The 19,045-nt window shown below is 43.4% G+C and overlaps 1 protein-coding gene across 5 annotated transcripts in view; it reads right to left on the bottom strand.

The window, feature by feature from the left end:
- Positions 1-19,045, bottom strand: part of WDFY3 (WD repeat and FYVE domain containing 3) — a 301,390-nt gene that overhangs the window by 229,685 nt on the left and 52,660 nt on the right. For all 5 annotated transcript variants that reach the window (XM_075544080.1, XM_075544079.1, XM_075544082.1 and 2 more), the window contains exon 2: positions 5,650-5,747. The gene's annotated coding sequence lies outside the window, so the exon portion shown is untranslated. The remainder of the gene's footprint in view (positions 1-5,649; positions 5,748-19,045) is intronic.

The raw sequence follows: 19,045 nt of genomic DNA, 5'->3' as shown, positions 1-19,045 counted from the left end.
AATGAAAGAACCAGATCAATACGGCCCTCTGTCTGGTGGTGAGATCTCTGGGTAGTACGAACAGAGATCTCAGCACTTACCTAAGCAGGCGGCAGTTGGAACTTCCCCACGGGTGCCTCCGAGAAAGGCCGGGCAGTCTGTTTCAGAAAGGCCCCCCGTGAACAAAGTTCTAGTCTGAAACGCATGGATCATAGAATGATGTGGAAGTGAAGTGACAGCAGCTAGGGTTGTTGTGGTGTTGTTGCTTTTGGGGGGTGGGGGTGGGGTGAGATGGCTGTCAAGAAAATTTAAAGTTCAGAAAGGAATGCCCCAGGGTTGCTGCATGGCCAGGGGGCATTTCTCCAGAGTCCAGAACAGCAGGGAAGCCTGAAAGGAGCAAGGAAGCAAGCCCTAAGTGACTCTAGGTGGGGAAAAATCCAGGCTGCAGGATAAGCAAGATCAAAGGCCCCAAAGTAATAACACACTTGGCACGGTAGAAGCATTGCAATAAGCCTGGCCTGCTGGAGCACAGGGAGAGGAGGGGAGTGTGTTCAGCTGGCCATTGTCTGCACAGTGATTCAGTGTTTACTTATCTTCAGCTGTTGGCATTAGCTGAAGTGATGCCAAGGCCACTAAACCTCTTCTACTGTGCTATTTCTTCTGCAAAAAGAGCGCGGCTAAGTCTCTCCCCTCACCCTCATCTGACTGGTAGCCAACAGTGAGTTCCCAGGCCTGCGGCACATCGTGCCATTTGCAGTACAGATGCATTGCTGGTGACTTTCGTTTTTGAGCAAGTTGGTTTTAGAGGTTTCCTCAATTTGTTCTACAATTCAAAATATTGGCAAATTTCCATTCTGAGGGTTGGGACTGTGGCTTTCACTTAGCTTGAATACGGTTCAGGATTTCTCCCTTTTCTGTATTCTTTCCGTTGTAGATTGTTAGTTAGTTAGTTAGTTAGTTAGTTAGTTAGTTAGTTAGTTAGTTAGTTAGTTAGTTAGTTAGTTAGTTAGGTAGGTAGGGAGGTAGGTAGGGAGGTAGGTAGGGAGGTAGGGAGGTAGTAGGTAGGGAGGTAGGTAGTAGGTAGGTAGTAGGTAGTAGGTAGGTAGTAGGTAGGTAGTACGTAGGTGGTAGGTAGGTAGGTGGTAGGTAGGTAGTAGGTAGGTAGGTAGGTAGGGAGGTAGTAGATAGGGAGGTAGGTAGTAGGTAGGTAGTAGGTAGTAGGTAGGTAGTAGGTAGGTAGTACGTAGGTGGTAGGTAGGTAGTAGGTAGGTAGGTAGGTACTAGGTAGGTAGTAGGTAGTAGGTAGGTAGGTAGGTAGTAGGTAGGTAGGTAGTAGGTAGGTAGGTAGGTGGTAGGTGGTAGGTAGGTAGGTAGTAGGTAGGTAGGTAGGTAGTAGGTAGGTAGGTAGTAGGTAGGTAGTAGGTAGGTAGGTAGGTAGGTAGGGAGGGAGGGAGGGAGGTAGGGTTAGAGGGAAAGGTGGAACCAAGTGGTTTTACTCAAACATCTTCAGTGAAATCATCTTGCTCAGCTAAGATGCGTAAATTTAGAAACCCTCTAAGCAGAATTGATGATTTAAACTTCTTAATCTCTGGATTTTCTATTTAATTTCTGGAAGTTTCTATTCATGAACATTGAGAAACGCTAGACCATCAAATTCTATAAACTGATACAAAGTGGCAAGTAAGCTACAAGAGCAACATCCAAAAATAAATTGGATCTCCTTATGGTACCACAGAGAGCTCTGAAAAGGAAAATTATAACATTTACAAAGCTACCCAAACGATGGAACAGAGCATTGGAAACAGAAAGTTAGAGCATTAAAAACAAAAAGTGTTGAGAGAGTACAGAGAAATCGGCACCGGCTGTTAGTTATGCTAGAAAACAATACAATCACTGTGGAAAGGGCTAAGTCATGACCTCAAATTGTTGGGAACAGAAATACCTTATCACCCAGCAATTCTTCTATTTCACATAATTCTTTAAAAGAAGAGCCATACGGACAACCATGTTTGTCACAGTAGATGGAAACAAACTACAGGGGAGCCAATTATTTAATGTGACTCTTCTAGCCAGTCTGTAACTCCCACCAAGCGATCTTTCCCTACCAGGGTCTGGGTAAGAAGGTGGAGCAAGATACTGACACAATTCACCTGTGAGTAATTATGAACCACATTCAATGGAATGCCTCCCTGCTGGATTTGAATTCCCCTTCTGAGAAAGGGGAGGAGGGGAGGGATTTCATGACCAGTAAGTCCCAGCCGTCCTCTGGACCTGAGATCCCTGTGCAGTGAGCCTCCTGGATCCAGAAGACAGCTGTGACATCGGAGAAGCAGCAGAAGCAGATGCCAGAACAGGAAACAGAGTGGTAGACAACTTCTAGCGCACACAGCATGCACGGCTGAGTGCTTTGGGGCCAGGGCTGGCTTCTGGAGTAGGGTAAGGTATCTCTGGGCACTGGATTCCGGAAACTGGGTTTGCTCACCCACAGAGCTTGAGCTGACCGACTTTGAAGTTGAGGCTTAGAAGGGCATGCATGGTATGCTCTTTGGAAAACTTTGGAACATGTCCTGATGAATAACTATATCCTGAGCATTTCTCACCTACATCCCAACCTGTTAACTTCCTTAACAAACTCATTCATCATGATTTTTGTCTGTGAGTTCTGTGTAACCACTGCAATGCTTATTTGAACCTAGATGTAGATACATACAATGGAACACTCAAAACATGAGCAAAAAATAAAATAAAACTCATTGCCACAAAGAACACTACACAACAGTAAAGAATAATGATGAACCGTGAAACACCTAATGACATACATGAACCTGAAGGACATTACACTGAGTAAAATTAGTGGTCAATCACAAAGGACAAATAATGTGTGAGAGCACTGCAATAATTTTTTTTAATTCAAAAGTTTTCACGCTAAACGAAACAGACTTTGATGGGACGTGTGGTGAAGTGAAAATCCCTCATATGGCTCTTCTACCCACATCTAATGGCTTATTAAAGCTCTGCCTCCTTAATAACCGGTGATCCGCAGACAAGACAACCTGGCTTGCTTAAAGTGAGGAGGGCTTGAAGCACTTGCTGATGATGATCAAGGACTGCAGTCTGCAGTGTGGCTTGCAACTCAGGGTGAAGACCAAAGTTCTCACACTGGACTAATAGGTAAAATCATACTAAATGGGGGGAAAAGGTGGAAGTTGTCAAAGATTCTGTCTTGTTTGGATTCACAATCCTCCTGGAAACAATCAAAAGATCAAAGGGCATGTTGCATGAGGTCAGTCTGCTGCACCAGACCTCTTTAGACTCAGAAAGCAAGGACACTGTTTTGTGGGCTAAGATGTGCCTGACCAAGCCATGGTATTCTGCACTTCCCCATATGCATGTGAAGAAGGATACTGAATGAAGAAGAGCGAAGAATGGGTTCATTTGAATTGTGGGGCTGGATGAGAACGAGGGTCTCATGGACTGCTTAAAGGACAAACAGATCTGCCTTGGAAGAAGTAAGGCCAGAGTGCTCCTTAAAGACAAGGGTGGTGAGACTGCATCTTACATACTGCAGGCATGTTGTGAGGAAAGACTAGTCTTTGGAGAAGGGCATCACATGGAGGAAGGCCCTGAAGGAGATGAATTGACACAGTGGCTGCAATAATGGGTTCAAGCTCAGGGACAATTATGGGATGGTGGAGGATGTAGCAGTGTTTCATTCTGTTGTGCATAGGGGTCACTATGGGTCAGAACTGCATCTAACACCACCACTACCACCTCTTCTACACTACACTACCACAGTGTCTAACTCCCACGAAATGGCTGGATGGGACTGCGCAGGCAAGGCTGAGTAACACGAACAGAGGGGACTGGCTGGACGATTGTTGTTACTATCACTCCTGGTTATAAGCCATTTTTGAAGCAGGGGGAGAGAATAAGTCCTGGAACATGTTTGAAGAGTATGTCCAAGGTCTCTGTCGGATGCATCGCAGACTGTGGCACAAAAGCTCAGAGGAGAATCCCCAAGACTAGATGTACGCCCAAGACTATACAACCGTGACTGACAGGCTGAGTTCCTAGCCCATGGAGGCAAAGGCCAAGGGACCATGTGGCTGTGAGACTCAGGACCAGAGAGACCAATGACTGTCTCCTTACTGTTGGCTGGTCCTGATTTGTGATAACCTATTGACTTCCCCAAGAAATCTCCTTAATTGTGACTTGTGTGCCCAATGCAACGAACCATCAAAGCCGGTGTAGACGCAGGGTGCTGGGGGAGGAAGAGGTAATGAAGGATGGACCACGGAGGCTTGTCTGACCCCTGCCTTGTGACCATAGGGAAGCCACCCCTCCATTATCACTCACTGCAGGAGGGACAGGTTCGAGTATAGGTGATGTGAACTTGACCAAAGGGAAAGAGAATGCAACGATGAAGAGAGTGACTAAAAAGACAGAAGCCGTGTAGGGCGAGGGTTGATGAGCTATTGGATATGGAACTGCAAACCTTCACCGACCTCACAAGTGTTTTGGGGGGTAATCTTTGTGGAAGCAAGCAATCTCAAATTTCTTTGGTAAAAGGACTGGTGAACTTGAACTTAGCAGTCCAGTGCTTAACCCAATGCACCGCCAGGCTCCTTTTCTGTGGTACAGACTGTACTGGCTGAGGAGGGGCCGGGAGTAGTGCCATGGGGAATACAAGGAATGCTGGGAACTGAGGACTAACCATCCAGAAATGGATTCGCCTGATGAGCGAGAAGGAAGCGCAAAGTGGATTCAGGCAAAACTTGCAGCTTGGATAACGGGGGCTATGGTCGTGCCATTAATGAAGTGGGACACACAAGGAAAGGAATGAGTGAAATGATTAAAAAGGAGATGAGTTTGGCCATGGTAAGATAAAAAACCCAGTAGTAGATGCAGCTGACTCAGAAACCCATTAGGACAGGGTACAAATCCCCCTGTGAGTTTCCAAGATGGTAACTGCCTACTAAAGTAGGAAGACAGGTCTTTCACCCTCCAAACAGCTAGTGGTTTCAAACTATCGACCTTGTAGATTACAGCCTAAGGAGCTACACCATGAAAACCTAGCACTTTGGCTTCCGGGGACAAAGGATGCAGATACATGAACTTAAATAACATGACCAGTCCAAGAACTGTATCATACAATTAATAGACTCTCAATGTAACAATTGTGAAGATGGAAAAAAATTCCAAACATAAAAATTACAAGCATATTTATAAAACTGTATTAAAATATTAGAAGCTCTTTAAAAAATTATTTTGAAATTTAATATATGGATGAGGTTTTTTTAAAAAAGGACATGAAAAGACTATAGAAGTCAATGTCTATACCAGCGGGCCCTCGGTTTCCTCCATAGAGTCACACACATTTCTTGACTATCGCTGCAAAAGTAAGATGTGCCTGGAGAAGCAGAGAGGCACACATGACATGTATGCTCCTTTAGTGTAGGGAAAATACAACCCTGGAAAGATATGGAGTTTGTATTTTCTAAAAATGAGACCATAGGAACATATAAAAGACATAATAGTAGCAGTATAAATGAAGTCAATTCAAAGAGTCATTTGTACTCACAAGTATCTTACATTCGTAAACTATGAATAAATTGAATGGTAGTGCACATTAAGAACAAAATTCAATGCCTGATCTCGCCATCCACTGACCTTTAGGGCATTCCTTGGATTACAAGTTCTGGATGCGTGACCACAATAGGGCCCATTCCCCCGATGGTGATTGAGTCAAGACAAGATTGGGGCTCCAACTAGAGGAAGGAAAGAAGATTATGAATTAGTCTCCAATTCAGAACGGTCCAGTCCACCCATTATCCCGCATGACAGCCATTTTCAGTACTGGGTGTACATTAAAATCAACCACTTAAAAGACACGCAAGCCGAGGCGCAGGGCTTCCCCAGGCCTCTGACGGTTCTGCTGATTCTCACTCAGCAATCTTGTGGTAGGAGCAGGACTGGCCCCGGCAGGGATTCCAAGACTATAATCTTTTTTTTCTTTTCTGCCAAAGATCTCTTTACTTTTTGTTTTGTTTTTATAAATCATTTTATTGGGGGTTCGTACAACAATCCATACATCAGTTGTATCAAACACATTTGTACATGTGTTGCCATCATCGTTTTCAAAACATTTTCTTTCTACTTGAGCCCTTGGTATCCAGCTCCCCTGTTTTCCCCTCCCTCCCCCACCCTCGTGAACCCTTGCTAAATTATAAATTATTATTTTCATATCTTATACCATCTGCTGTCTCCCTTCACCCAAGTTTCTGTGCTTCATCCTCCTGGAAGGAGTGTGTATATGTATGTGTGTGTGTGTGTGTATGTGTGTGTGTGTGTTAAACTTCATCATTGTGATTGGTTCCCCCTTTCTCCTCCTTCTCCCCCCACCTCCCCCCTACGCTCATTGTATCTCTACTCCCATGACTGTTCCTGAGGGGTTTATCTGTCCTGGATTCCGTATGTCGAGAGCTCTTATCTGTACCCGTGTATATGCTCCAGTTCAGCAGATCTGTAAGGTAGAACTGGGGTCATGATAGTGGGGGAGAGTGGGGGGAGAAAGCATTAGAGGAATGTTCTGTGTTTCCTTGGTGCTACACTGCACCCTGGCTGACTGGTCCCTTCCTTGTGGCCCTTCTATGAGGGGATGTCCAATTATCTACAGAATGGCTTTGGGTTTCTACTCCCATCTCCCTCATTTGCATCAAGAGGATTGTTTGTTTGGGGTCTTCTGATGCTGGATACCGGATCCTATCGACACCTCAGGATCACACAGGCTAGTGTGCTTCTATGTGGGTTTTGTTGCTTCCCTGCTAGATGGGCCCTTGTTTAACTTCAAGCCATTAAGACACTACAATATTAGACGCTACTATATCTTGAAATAGCCGACCTCCATCAGCTTTCTTCACATTTGCTTATACTCCCATTTTGACTTCAGCGATCATGTCAGGAAGGTATGCATCACAGAATTAGAATGCCAGGTTATTAGAACAATGTGTTCTTGCATTGAAGTTGAACTTGAGTAGAGGCCCAATGTCCATCTACTACCTTGAAACTTAACATATACCTTCTATAGTTGAGTATAACCTGATCCGAATATCAGCCGAGGTACCTAATTTTACCACAAAATTGCATTAAAAATGTGCTGAAAATCTCAGCATATACACAAGTATATACAGTAAATATGCATACATAAACCTATGTCCCGATTGTTATATATTAATATATTTACATATATGCATGCCTGTACTTATGCCTCTGTAAATGTCTTTTGCCTCCTTGTTCTTTTCTCTATTTCCTTTTACTTTCCTCCTGCCCCACCATCATGTTTGACCTTCAACCAGGGTTCTCAAATTCCTCTCGACTACAGATCCATCCCCACCATGCATTCTACACCCTCTTCACCATTGCTTTTAGAGCTCTTGTTCCCTTCTCCCTGGGCATGTTGGCTCCCCACGTTCTTTCCCGAACCTCCCCCTCTCCCCTGTCCTCCCTGGAACCATCAGTCCATTGTTTTCTCCACTGATTGTTTATCTTGCCTTTTATGCGTAGGCACGTAAAAAAAGAAGAGAAAAAAAGGTGGCCTATAAATAGTTCCGGTTCTGTCAGCTGACCCTTGTGAAGGTTTCCTGATCGAGTCTGCTGAGATGCCCAGACCTGCCCTGCAAGCCTGCAGTCTATTCCTGGGCGCAAAGCTATAACCTCTAAGGAAGTGAACCGCCATGTCTTTCTGTCAAGAGTGGCTGGTGGTTTTGAACTGCTGACCTTTAGGTAAGCAATCGATCCTTTAACAAGGGGGGGGGCCCACCAGGGCTGCTTAGGACTTTTGACTAACAGCAATGAATCCAGAGACTCCGGGCTGATGGTAAAGGATCTCCAGGTGATTTTAATGTGCACTCAGAGCTGAGAATCAATGCCCAGAAATGCAGCTCCTAGGGCTTATGGAAGTCACCCTTATCTTGTTACTAGTCAGTATTCAACTGTGGGAGATAGATTTGTTAAAATTACTGGGGGTGGGGGTTGCTAATGCAGGACAAAGCAACCCAGGAGGAACCATAGAAAAACACACAAAAGGTATTCAAGGCCCAGTCTTTGGATAAACCAATTACTATCCAAGGACAAACCTGCACTATGGGAGAGACACAGTCAAATGTTTCTAATTTCCTTAAGCCAAGTACAATTACACACCAATGAGCAAAACTATTTTTTCACTGGCCATAACGGAAAAGGCAGAAGACTGCTGGCTCAGCTACAGAATATCAGAAGTTAACTCCCACAAAAGACACTCTCACAAAATATCAGAACGAAACTCCCACAAGAGACACTCACAAAACCTCTGTGTGTCAAAACAAGAGTGAATGGAAAAACGACGTTTCTCCTGTGCTACAGAGCGGTCACTAGCTATAGGTGGCTTTCCATACTTACTCTCAGATTAATTTAAATTTTAAAAGCCAGTGCTTTAAACACTGCCCAACCAGGGATCCTTCAACAGCCACTTTAGACACAAGCAGAAAATACGGCGCTCTCATGTGGATTTCAACTCTTGGCAACTTTGTACAGGGTTTCTCAGACAATCTCTAGGGCATCACACAAGCTTGTCTCTTCCCCACAGGACAGCTGGTGGATTTAAACCATTGTCCCGGCCAGTGGCAGCTGAGCCTCCACACTGAGCAGCAGTGTCAGCAGCATTTCTATCATAGCAAACAGTAACGGCAGTGTTGGCTTCTTTAAAAAAACAAAACAAAACAAAAACCTCATGCCAGTAAATCGGTTCCTACCCTATAGGACAGGGTAGAACTGCTCCTAGGGGGTCCCCACTCTGTAATCTCTGAGTAGAAAATCTCCTCTTTCTCCCAAGGAGCACCTGTGGTCTCAAACTGCTGGCCTTCCAGTTAGCAGGCCGATGTGTCACCTACCACATTACCAGGGCTCCATAAATGCGGGCTTCCAACAGAACCAAACTCCCTGCCATCGAGCTGATGCTGCTCATGATAACCTTATAGGACAGGGCAGAAATGCCCCCCGGGAGTTCCCGAGGCTGTAAGTCTTTACAGGAATCAAAAGCCCCACTTTCTGCCAAGGAGCAGTTTGTAGTTAGCCTCTGATGCATAACCCACTATGCCACCAGGGCTCCATTTGTCTTGGCTGCTGGGGTAATAAACCCTAAAACCATGTGCTAACTGTTGGATATGCAAATCATGTTTTAGGAAGATGATCTATGATTTTTTGCTTAATTCTCAAAGGTGGTTATCATGATTAATTTCCAATGTCTAAGCCATTAGAAGGTAAGAAAGGATTCATTTTCCAAATAATTGCCTTTTAAAAAAATTTTTAAGCCTATTTTATCAACAGTAGGACTCCTCACCCATGGACACAATCAACCATCTCTTCAAGGCAGTTGAGAATACTAGTAGAGAATGTTCTTCCCACCTCCATGATGTTGACTTCACTTAGATTTTATTGACTTTATGCTGAGTTATATTTTTCTCAGAGAAGAAACCAATCTTTGAGGATAGCAGCTTATGCTAATCTTTAACAATAACCAGAGCTGGATATGCTTCTCCCTTCTCTTCACCATCCCCAAACTCAAGAACGTGGTATGCCCAAGAGAGGATATAGCCTTGGTTATTTCCAATGGAAATCAAACAAAAATGCCGCCCACGGAAAGCTAATTCTGTATCCCACACATAAAATAAAGACAACCACAGTGTAAGCAGCATCTGGTGGGTGCCGGCCCTTAGAACCACTCCTAGGAGACTCCAGGGACAAAAATGAAGAATTAACACCCAAGCTGTCACCAGAAATTTCCTTCAGACAAAAGAAGAGCTTCCTTCATAAACAGTTTATCAGCGAGGGGGTGAAAATGAGAGGTTTCTAAAGAGACCACCCGCCATTGTATGATGGCTGCCTGTCCAGTTACCGTATATACTCGAGTATGAGCTGACCCGAATACCAGCCGAGGCACCTAATTTTACCACAAAAACTGCATTAAAAATGTGCTGAAAAACTTAGCTTATACACGAGTATATACGGTACACTCAATTCCTAGGATAAAATTAACTGTGTAATTGATTTAACACCCTAGAAGGCTTGATTCTACATTGCTAATTCATCCATGGAAGAAAGAAGCAACCTCCCTGAGAAGTCCCATCATCACTTGACTAATCCAAATAAAACCACTGAAAGCAGACTGAGCCTTTTTCTTTCCCACAATGACCACACATGAATGCAGACAGAAATAGAAGGCAAGACACCATCGATGGAAAGCAAAAACCCAAACCTTCTCTGTCACGAATTGCATGGGTTTTCCTGTGAACTACAAGTTTATACTCAGTAACATTTCACAATAGCAACTCGTGTGGACTCAGCATTTTAAAAACCAATGACCTGGTAATTTGGCTTTTTGTCTTGTTGTTCAGTAAACACAGATTTAGTGGTGACGCACTGGGCTGCAATCCCCACGGTCAGCAGTTCGAACCCACCAGCTGCTCCCCTGGAGAAAGACGGGGCCTTCTATTCCTGTAAACAGCGACAGTGTTGGATGCTCACAAGGCAGTTCTACCCTGCTGATATGAGTCACCATTGTCTGGATGGCAGTGAGTTACCATGTGACACATCAAGCCCATTCCAAGGTGATTACACTGTTTTAAGTCCAACCAGTGCTGCTCTTTGCTGTCCGCAAGTCGACGCTGACTCACGGAAACCCTGCTCCCTATGGTTTTCAAGGCTGTGACCTGTCAGAAGTGACCGCCAGGCTTTGCTTCTGCGGTGCCCTGTGTGGGTCTGAGTAACCAGCTTGTTTGCAGGTGGTCAAGAGCATAAGCGTTGTGCCATGCCAGGACTCTGCGAGATTACTAGTGCACTTGTGGCTGCTGTGTGCTGTTCCGTCCATGCTGACTCACGGTGCTCTCCTCGGACAGTTCCAGGCAGTAACCTTCACAGAAGCAGATCGCCATGTTCACCTCCCTCCCACCGGCGGGGCGGACTCACACTGCTGACGTTCTCGGGGCCGTGGTTAGCCATTGCACGCAGGGCTCCTTGTAAACTACTAGTAAACACAAACCAAACCTGCTGAGGGCATTCCCACCCATTGGCCCCAGAGGTGGAGTAGGGCTGCCCTCGCTGAGTCCAAGGCTGTGGACCTTGACGGAGCCAAATGCCACCAGCCTTTTCCAGCAGAGCTGCTGGGCTGGCAGGGGCCCTGAAGGTGCAGAGGGCTACTGCTCTGCTGGGCAAGGACGAGGCTTTCTACCCCCGGGAGGAGTTAAAGTCTTAGAAACCCACGGGAGCAGTAGTTCTGCCCTGTCCTCTGGCCTCACTATGAGCTGGCTCCACGGCAGTGAGTTTGGCTCCCCCCGCCCCGCCCCCGGTTTTATTGATGTAAAATACACATATTCTACACTTCCATAGTTTCGTCACTTTTTAAAGTGTTGTATAAACATCATTACAATCAATTCTAGGGCACCCTCCCATATGATTTGCTCCCTCCCCCATCCCGAGAAACTTGTAAACTTGAATATAGCGAGTTTGGCTATTGTTTTTACTTTTTTTTTTTTATTAGGAGCTGAGCATTTAACTACTAAGGGTCCAGGGTTACCAAATCCTGCCTTCTCGGTCCGCCTGCCCACCAGGATTACCAATGCCTTCCGCAATCAGGTCTGATCCTGAGATGGCCACACCCTTGCTTACTGCTCTATTAGTCAGGCGATCGGAGTAATTATCACAGAGGTCTCTGGCCAGCACAGCTGGACAGACTTCCTTTCCAGCTCCTTACAGGAGCAAGAACAGAAACAATGTTGCTGATGCTAACACTAGAGAAACGAAAACGTATCCCTCACAGAAACCAACACACAAAGCTGACAGCATCACCGTCCGTCTTCATGATTGCCCAGTGAAGCCGATATGGCACTAAAACCTAACACCCTAACGAGACCTCAATGTCCTTCAGCCTGCACGTGGATGTGCGTGCACACAGTTGCACATCCATACAATTAAAGTATACATGACCATTGGTACAAACACAACTGCATGCTCAGTGAAAGTGACCAATGTCCAAAGACGGCATTCATAGGTTGGTGGGTTCTGAGGTACTATAGATAGTACCTGGTACTCAAACAGGTCGATGTTATTGCATGATAATTTTTAAAGAAAAATGAACAAAACAGAATGACTGATTAAACAAGCAGATACACTAAGAAGGAACAGGGCACTTTAACGGTGAATGACAGATCAGAAACTATAGTTTAGGTTCGGAATGGAGTCACTCCACTCCTAGGTTTTATTCCTAAGAACAAACTTGATTCCTGGCAATACTGCTAATTCTCTGGAGGGCATCAACTCAATAACCTATGCCAGGGTTTCTCCGTGGCTTTTCTGCGTGCCTTTGACAGGTGCATCCAAAGGAAGCTATAAAGCGCAGGGCACAATACTCATCCTGTCAAACATGACACATGACATGCAAGAGAAGTGTACTCTAAGCGATCTCAGACTACCTCTATTCTATTCCACAGATTAGTCATAAATATAAAGGGGTGGCTGGTATATCAGTGATCAGCCCTTCTGATTCACTCAAAGGTTCCCGTTTGCTCTCAAATCTCTTTGATGTGTCCAAGTGGTCAAGAAAAGGTAGCACGTGCCCAACGACTCTGCCATCTGTGTTTTAGTTCTGTAAATTACATATATATATATTTATTTTGGGCACTAGGAGCTACAAGTTGACCATCAGTATAGTCTGAATCAATCAAAAGAATAAATCTGGTAAACACAAAGAAAAAAATTTTCATAGAAAACAAGATGTATGATTTAGTGTTTTCAAATAATTAGCAATAAACACAACTTCTAAGTTACATGTATATTTTCTCTAAGTTCGATAAAGTCAGTTAAATAATCAAACATGAAAAAGTTAGAAGAACATTGTTTCCTGTACAGTCAGATCATTCAGACTAATTGCTGCTTCTGTGCTTATTAATAGATCATAGTCTGTGTCTTAAGTTAAAGAAGACAAAAAAATTCAGCAGTGACCAACCACTTTTCTTCTAGAGACCATTTGTATTGAAATCAAAGCCAACAAACTCTTTAAAGAACAAAATGAATCTCTCATCATGACCAAAGTATGCACATCAGAAAAAGTCTCTACTTTTGTACTTCCTTTGGAGCAGTGGTGCTCAGCCTTCCTAATGCCCCGACTCTTTAATATAGTTGTTGTGGGGACCCCCAACCATAAAATTATTTTGTTGCTACTTCAGAACTGTAATTTTGCTACTGTTATGAATCAGGTGACCCCTGTGGAAGGGTCATTCGACCCCCAAAGGGGTCGGGACCCACAGATTGAGAACCGCTGCTTTAGAAAGTGGAGACTAACTCCACTCTCTGGGAATATAGATTCGTTTCTAACAAACAGAAAGGGGAGGCGTGATCCTACAAGATTCAAATCCTAGATGTGTTAGCATTAGAGATAACGTATTTAAATGTAACTTTTACTTGAGGCTAGCATCAGAACATGAGTAAATAAATACCTTCTAACCACCTATGGACTATGAGAGACTGACAGGACAAGCCAAGCACTTAAGCCACTGAGCCACCAAGGCGTCTTAGTACCCATAACAAGACTCTCAGTATTTTATGTCACAATCCAACAGAAAACGTGCCAGTTTTTAAAATGACACGATAATATCCGCTCTGAGACGCATTCTATGTTCTTCAAATGAAGGGTAAATGTTACTCTTAGAATTAATGAAATATGTCATTTATAGAGCTGTATATTCATCACCAAAAGGCCATCTACTAGACAGGATTCCCCGGGTAGTAGAAAGCGTAATGGGTTCATTTGTAACAGTTTGCCAGTACCTATTAGAATAAATATTAATAGAAGGAGGATTAACGTTTGGGGGGCAGTTCCAAAAGCAAGGCTTCGACTGGGATCGCTGTGCGCTCTTTAGGAGGCCAGCGACTGTCCTGGCAAGGTAAACAAGCTGTGTAGGGACGGTCAGCCACTGTGAGCCCCATTCCACAGGGAATGTCAAGTTCTTCCAAAATTTTGTTAGCTACACTTGGTACATATACTTGGCAGGTAAGTTTTTGTTACTGAGAACCAAATCAAAGGCACCTTTTTATTTTCTGTAGCTTCCCAAGAAAACACCTATTTTTTCCCATTGGGATGCATATCTGTCATGCTGTGATATTTGTAACTGAAACCGATGTAAAACTCACATGGTATCTGTGAAATAAATGTTTTCCCCTACAGTATCATTAAAAATATAATCACAGCATTCCAAGTAATGGAAAACTTCAGGCACTATATAATTTCAGTGACGCGTCTAATACGCTTTCCATAGAATACATGGAAAGAGGTGGCTGAGTTACTGCTTTTACTGATACACGGGGAGGGAAAGTGAGGCAGAAAGCAGAAAGAAGAACCGGATCTCAGAGCTTCAAATGGAAGGTTTTATATTTGCCTTCAAAGGAATAGGAATGTCCAATATATGCAGACAGGACCAATTTTAATTATCAATATGTAATTCTTAATTGCATATTAAACTGGTCATTTAACAAGATGCAATCAATTATATTTTAACAATTACACAGCACTGATACAAAAGAATAGGAATAACTTTTATTACAATACTGTTCTAGTCTATCCTCCTAATCATAAGACTTCAAAACATTTCAAAGCTGCTTTTATCTGAATGTTCATGATTTAAGAAACAAGTTTCCTATGAAGGTAACAGAGTTACAGATATACATGAGACAGACTGAAAAGGCAGAGGGACAAAGCACACAGACAATTACAAAAGTGTATCATTTCATAGATTTCGCCATTTAACCAATTATGCAATGACACACACGCACATCTTTATCTGCACAGAGAACCTAAGTGCAAAAGGTCTATTTGCATTCAATACAAGGGCAAGTCCATAAATATTGCCACAAAACCACTGAAACAGAAATATCCAAATGAGAAGCTATTGCTTCCCATCATGCTCTCCATCAGCATCCATACATGTCTATCGGTGGTGTGTCCTCTCTCTCTGAACCCTTCCCAAAGGGTCTGGCACCCTCAACTTACCTCGTGACACAATGACAAGTCTGGCATCCCTCCGAGACTCAAATCACATTCCTTTCATGGAAGAAGAAGAAGTCTGAATGGGACTAGATCGGGGCTCCTCTGGGTGAATGGGCTCAGCTTTCTCTTGTAGACAGAGTAGGTCCATGGGGGAAAACATTTTCTTAGAACAATTTTCTTGACCCTTTTTGTTAGTGCAGTTTCAATCTTCTGAAAACATCCTCTTAATAAAGCCTTTGTGATCACCCTGTGTCCTTGAGAAGACCTATCAAGATTACTCCTTAGAAGTGCAAAAAGTGGAATAACCGTCATAGCTGACCTCTCTGCCCTGGACTGAGCTGACCCAGCAGATCCCCGGGAAGCCACTGTTTGGGTCGGACCTTGGACCGTATTAGAATATCCAAGACTCATTCCCACTTGTGATTTGTCCAGAAAACTCTCTTTGGGGCCATGTCTCCTGATACATTCTCATCGTCCTTTGTCACTTCAATTCCATCATTTCCTGGATAAACACTACTTCTCACTACGAGTGACACCTTACTCCTATTTTATTATGTAGCTCCCCACCAGCGCTAAGCTCCAAATAGACAAGACCATGTCTGTCTTGCTCCCCGACAGCCAGTACCTAGAAAAGGGTCTGAATATTACAGAAGAAAGAAAATTATGTGGATATGGCTACAAAGGTTGTTTTATATACATTAGCTTAAAATACAATATAACCCACAAGTCGAAAAGATTTTACTTGCAATTTTTTTTCAACTTAAAAGTGTATATACCTAGGTTGGGGGGAGGGAGGCGGTTTCTTTTTAATTTCTAATGGCTTGAAAAAACCCCAAAGCAGGAAATTCTGAGACAGGCAATACAAAACTTATGTGTTGACTTTATTAATTTATTTCTAGACTCTAAGTAAAAGAATTTGATAAAATTAGCATTATTCTTAGATACGTGTTTAGCTCAATTATATACGCATATGCAATCTGGTTAACATGAAAAGTAAGTAAAATATTTTAACAGAAGTATGCCTTTTAGAAAAAATAACTTTCTATTTAGACAAATATATTTTTCAAAAGAGGGGAATGACCTATTTGGGCCAGGGCCAGGGGAGAATCATAAATTAATTCTTTTACCCTGTGGTAATTATTAAATATGTCTACAAATTGTTTGATATATTTTCCTTAAAAGGTAGAGTCTAATTACCAGGTTCCTGAATTACAAATCGAACTTAGTTACTTGTTAAGGCACAGAATGTGCGGAACTAACCAGGTGCGGTTTCCGGGATTAAGGACTCAATGGAATGATGCTTTCCTCTCTTCTCTCTCTTGGGTCACTCACACGGAAGGAAGCCAATTGCAGTGCTAGGACGACATTCCAGCAGCACTCTGGAGAAAGAAGGCCGCACAGATTGGGCCTGAGATTTCCTGACAAAAGCCAACAGGACACTGAAGCACTGAGGCTTTCTGTCACGGCCCTGAGGGTGACACGTCCTGACTTCTTGACTACACTTCATCAGAAACCCTAAGCCAGAACCACACAGCAAAACCACCTCTGACCTACAGGAATATGAGCAAATACAGTTTTGTTTTGTCCACTATCAGTGTCTTACGTAATTAGTAACATAAAAACTTAAGAACAAAAAACCACCGACATCCAATGCATTCTGATTCATAGAGACCCTCTACTGAGATTTGTAACCTAACAATAAGTAACTAATGGGCATTTATTCATTTCAAAAGTATCAGCGTGAAGTCCCACAGACTCAGTGGGAAATAGGTTACTGTCATAGAAGGAATACAAATAAGGAGTGGAGGTTGGCAATACAGTACAAGTGTTCTAACAAAGTCACACACACACACAAACACACACACACACAACCACCCCTAAACATGTAGAACTTAATCTCAGATCTCTAATGGAGGGAAGGCAGGAGAAATCAGGAAAATTTATTATGGAAGGAAATAGTGAGCCTGGAAATATAATAAGTAAAAAAAAAAACACTACAAAATCACTGAAACTTGTTGAGCAAAATTATCAATAGGAAGCTACTGTTTCCCCAAACCATCCTCCATCTAGGTCAAGGGTGGGGAATCTTTTTTCTGCCAACAGTCTTTTGGAGTATTGTGACATCACTCGTGCGCCACACTGGTTAAACAAATTTAATTAACTCATGCTCACGTGATAGTTAGAATGCCTGGCTTCTCTCTGATGAGGTGGCAGTGGACATTGCTGCTTTGGTGAGCCTTACAGGACCCATAGGCTGCCCGCTCTCCACCCCTAATCTAGGTCTGCTCTCTAACCTTTCCCCAAAGAAGTCTGAGCTTTCGTATTTGCATCACAACAAAACAGCAGCCTTGGCACCCTCAAAGGACTCAGGTTGTGCTACTATCAAGGGTTTTATGAGTTTGGGGACCAAAAAAAAAGGTCTGGAAAGGCAAAATCAGAGCTGTAGATGGAGAAAGTAAGGTTTGCCAATGAAAGTATTTTAGGACAGCCCTTGCTACTTCCAAAGATGCATGGGGTTGCAAGGAAAAACGAGTCTCAGTGCAATGTTCCTGGCCTATTTCTCACCAATGCAGTTTTCCATTTCCTTAAAACAACTTCCGTACCACAAGCCCCTAAGACTGTCCTATGTACTTCAGAAATCTATTAAGTTTATTCCGCTCTGGAATCGCTCCCCTAGAAATAGCCTATTTCTGTGACCTCCTGGTCTGTAATTTAAAGGACCAGAAGGTTGCTCCAAGAGCCATGGTTTTTATTTGGTACTCCTCTCTGGATGATATTGGTACATCCAAGACATGTCCCATGGCGTTTCTTTAGATAAAAACATCTGCCTTTGCATTGATTGTGACTAAATGGCTCGTGGAAAGATGACCTGAGCTAGCTGATCAAGACATAACACTTTTGGAACCCACTGAACACAGAGCTTGCTGAAGCAGAGATGATTACTTAAAAATGAACACACCAAATCAATCCAGATCTTGCTTTAGTAGCCATCACATTGAAGGTCATTTACACTCTTCTTCCACCAGTTTCTAGGTATTGGACATGGTTCCTTCATTCATCAAAATGGATGGCCTTACTGGGTCTCTACACAATTATTCCCTCAACACAAGAACACTTTGTTCTTATAACCTGGCATTCTGAGATGCTCCAATTCCCAGCATGATTGCTGAAGACAAAGCTGGTGCATAAGCAAATGTGGTGAAGAAAGCAGATGGTGCCTGGCAGCTATGGAGTCTGGGGTCTTAAAGGCTTGAAGATAAACAAGCGGCCATCTAGCTGAGAAGCAACAAAGCCCACAAGAAAGAAACACACCAGCCTGTGTGATCATGAGGTGCCAATGGGATCAGGTATCAAAGACCCAGAAAAAAAGTCTTATCAATGTGAATAAGGGGGAGTACAGAGTGGAGACCCAAAGCCCAGCTGTAGACAATTGGGCATCCCTTTACAGAAGGGTCACAAGGAAGAGACAAGACAGTCAGGGTGAGTACAGCACTGAGGAAACATAAAACTTTCCTGCAGTCCAGTGGTTCTCAACCTGTGGGTCATGATCCTTTTGGGGCTCAGACTACCCTTTCACAGGAGTCACCCGGTTCATAACAGTAGCAAAATACAGTGATGAAGTAGCAACGAAATAATTTTATGGTTGGGGAGTCACCACACTTGAGGAACTGTGTTAAAGGGTCACAGCCCACAAAAAAGACACACACCAGCATATGTGATCACGAGGTGCCAAAGGGATCAGTTATCAGGCATCAAAGAACAAAAAATCATATCACTGTGTGCTCACCTCCATGAATCATATCACTGTGTGCTCACCCATGAAGAAAAATGGGTGCAAAAGCAAATGTGGTGAAGAAAGCTGATGGTTCCTGGCTATCAAAAGATATAGCATCAGTGGTCTCAAAGGCTTGAAGGTAAAGTGGCCATCTAGCTCAGAAGCAACAAAGCCCACATGGAAGAAGCACACCAGCCTGTGCGATCACAAGGTGTTGA

The sequence above is a fragment of the Tenrec ecaudatus genome, chromosome 3 (assembly GCF_050624435.1).
Source record: "Tenrec ecaudatus isolate mTenEca1 chromosome 3, mTenEca1.hap1, whole genome shotgun sequence".
Lineage (NCBI taxonomy): Eukaryota > Metazoa > Chordata > Mammalia > Afrosoricida > Tenrecidae > Tenrec > Tenrec ecaudatus.
This window is presented reverse-complemented; position numbering and strand designations above follow the sequence as displayed.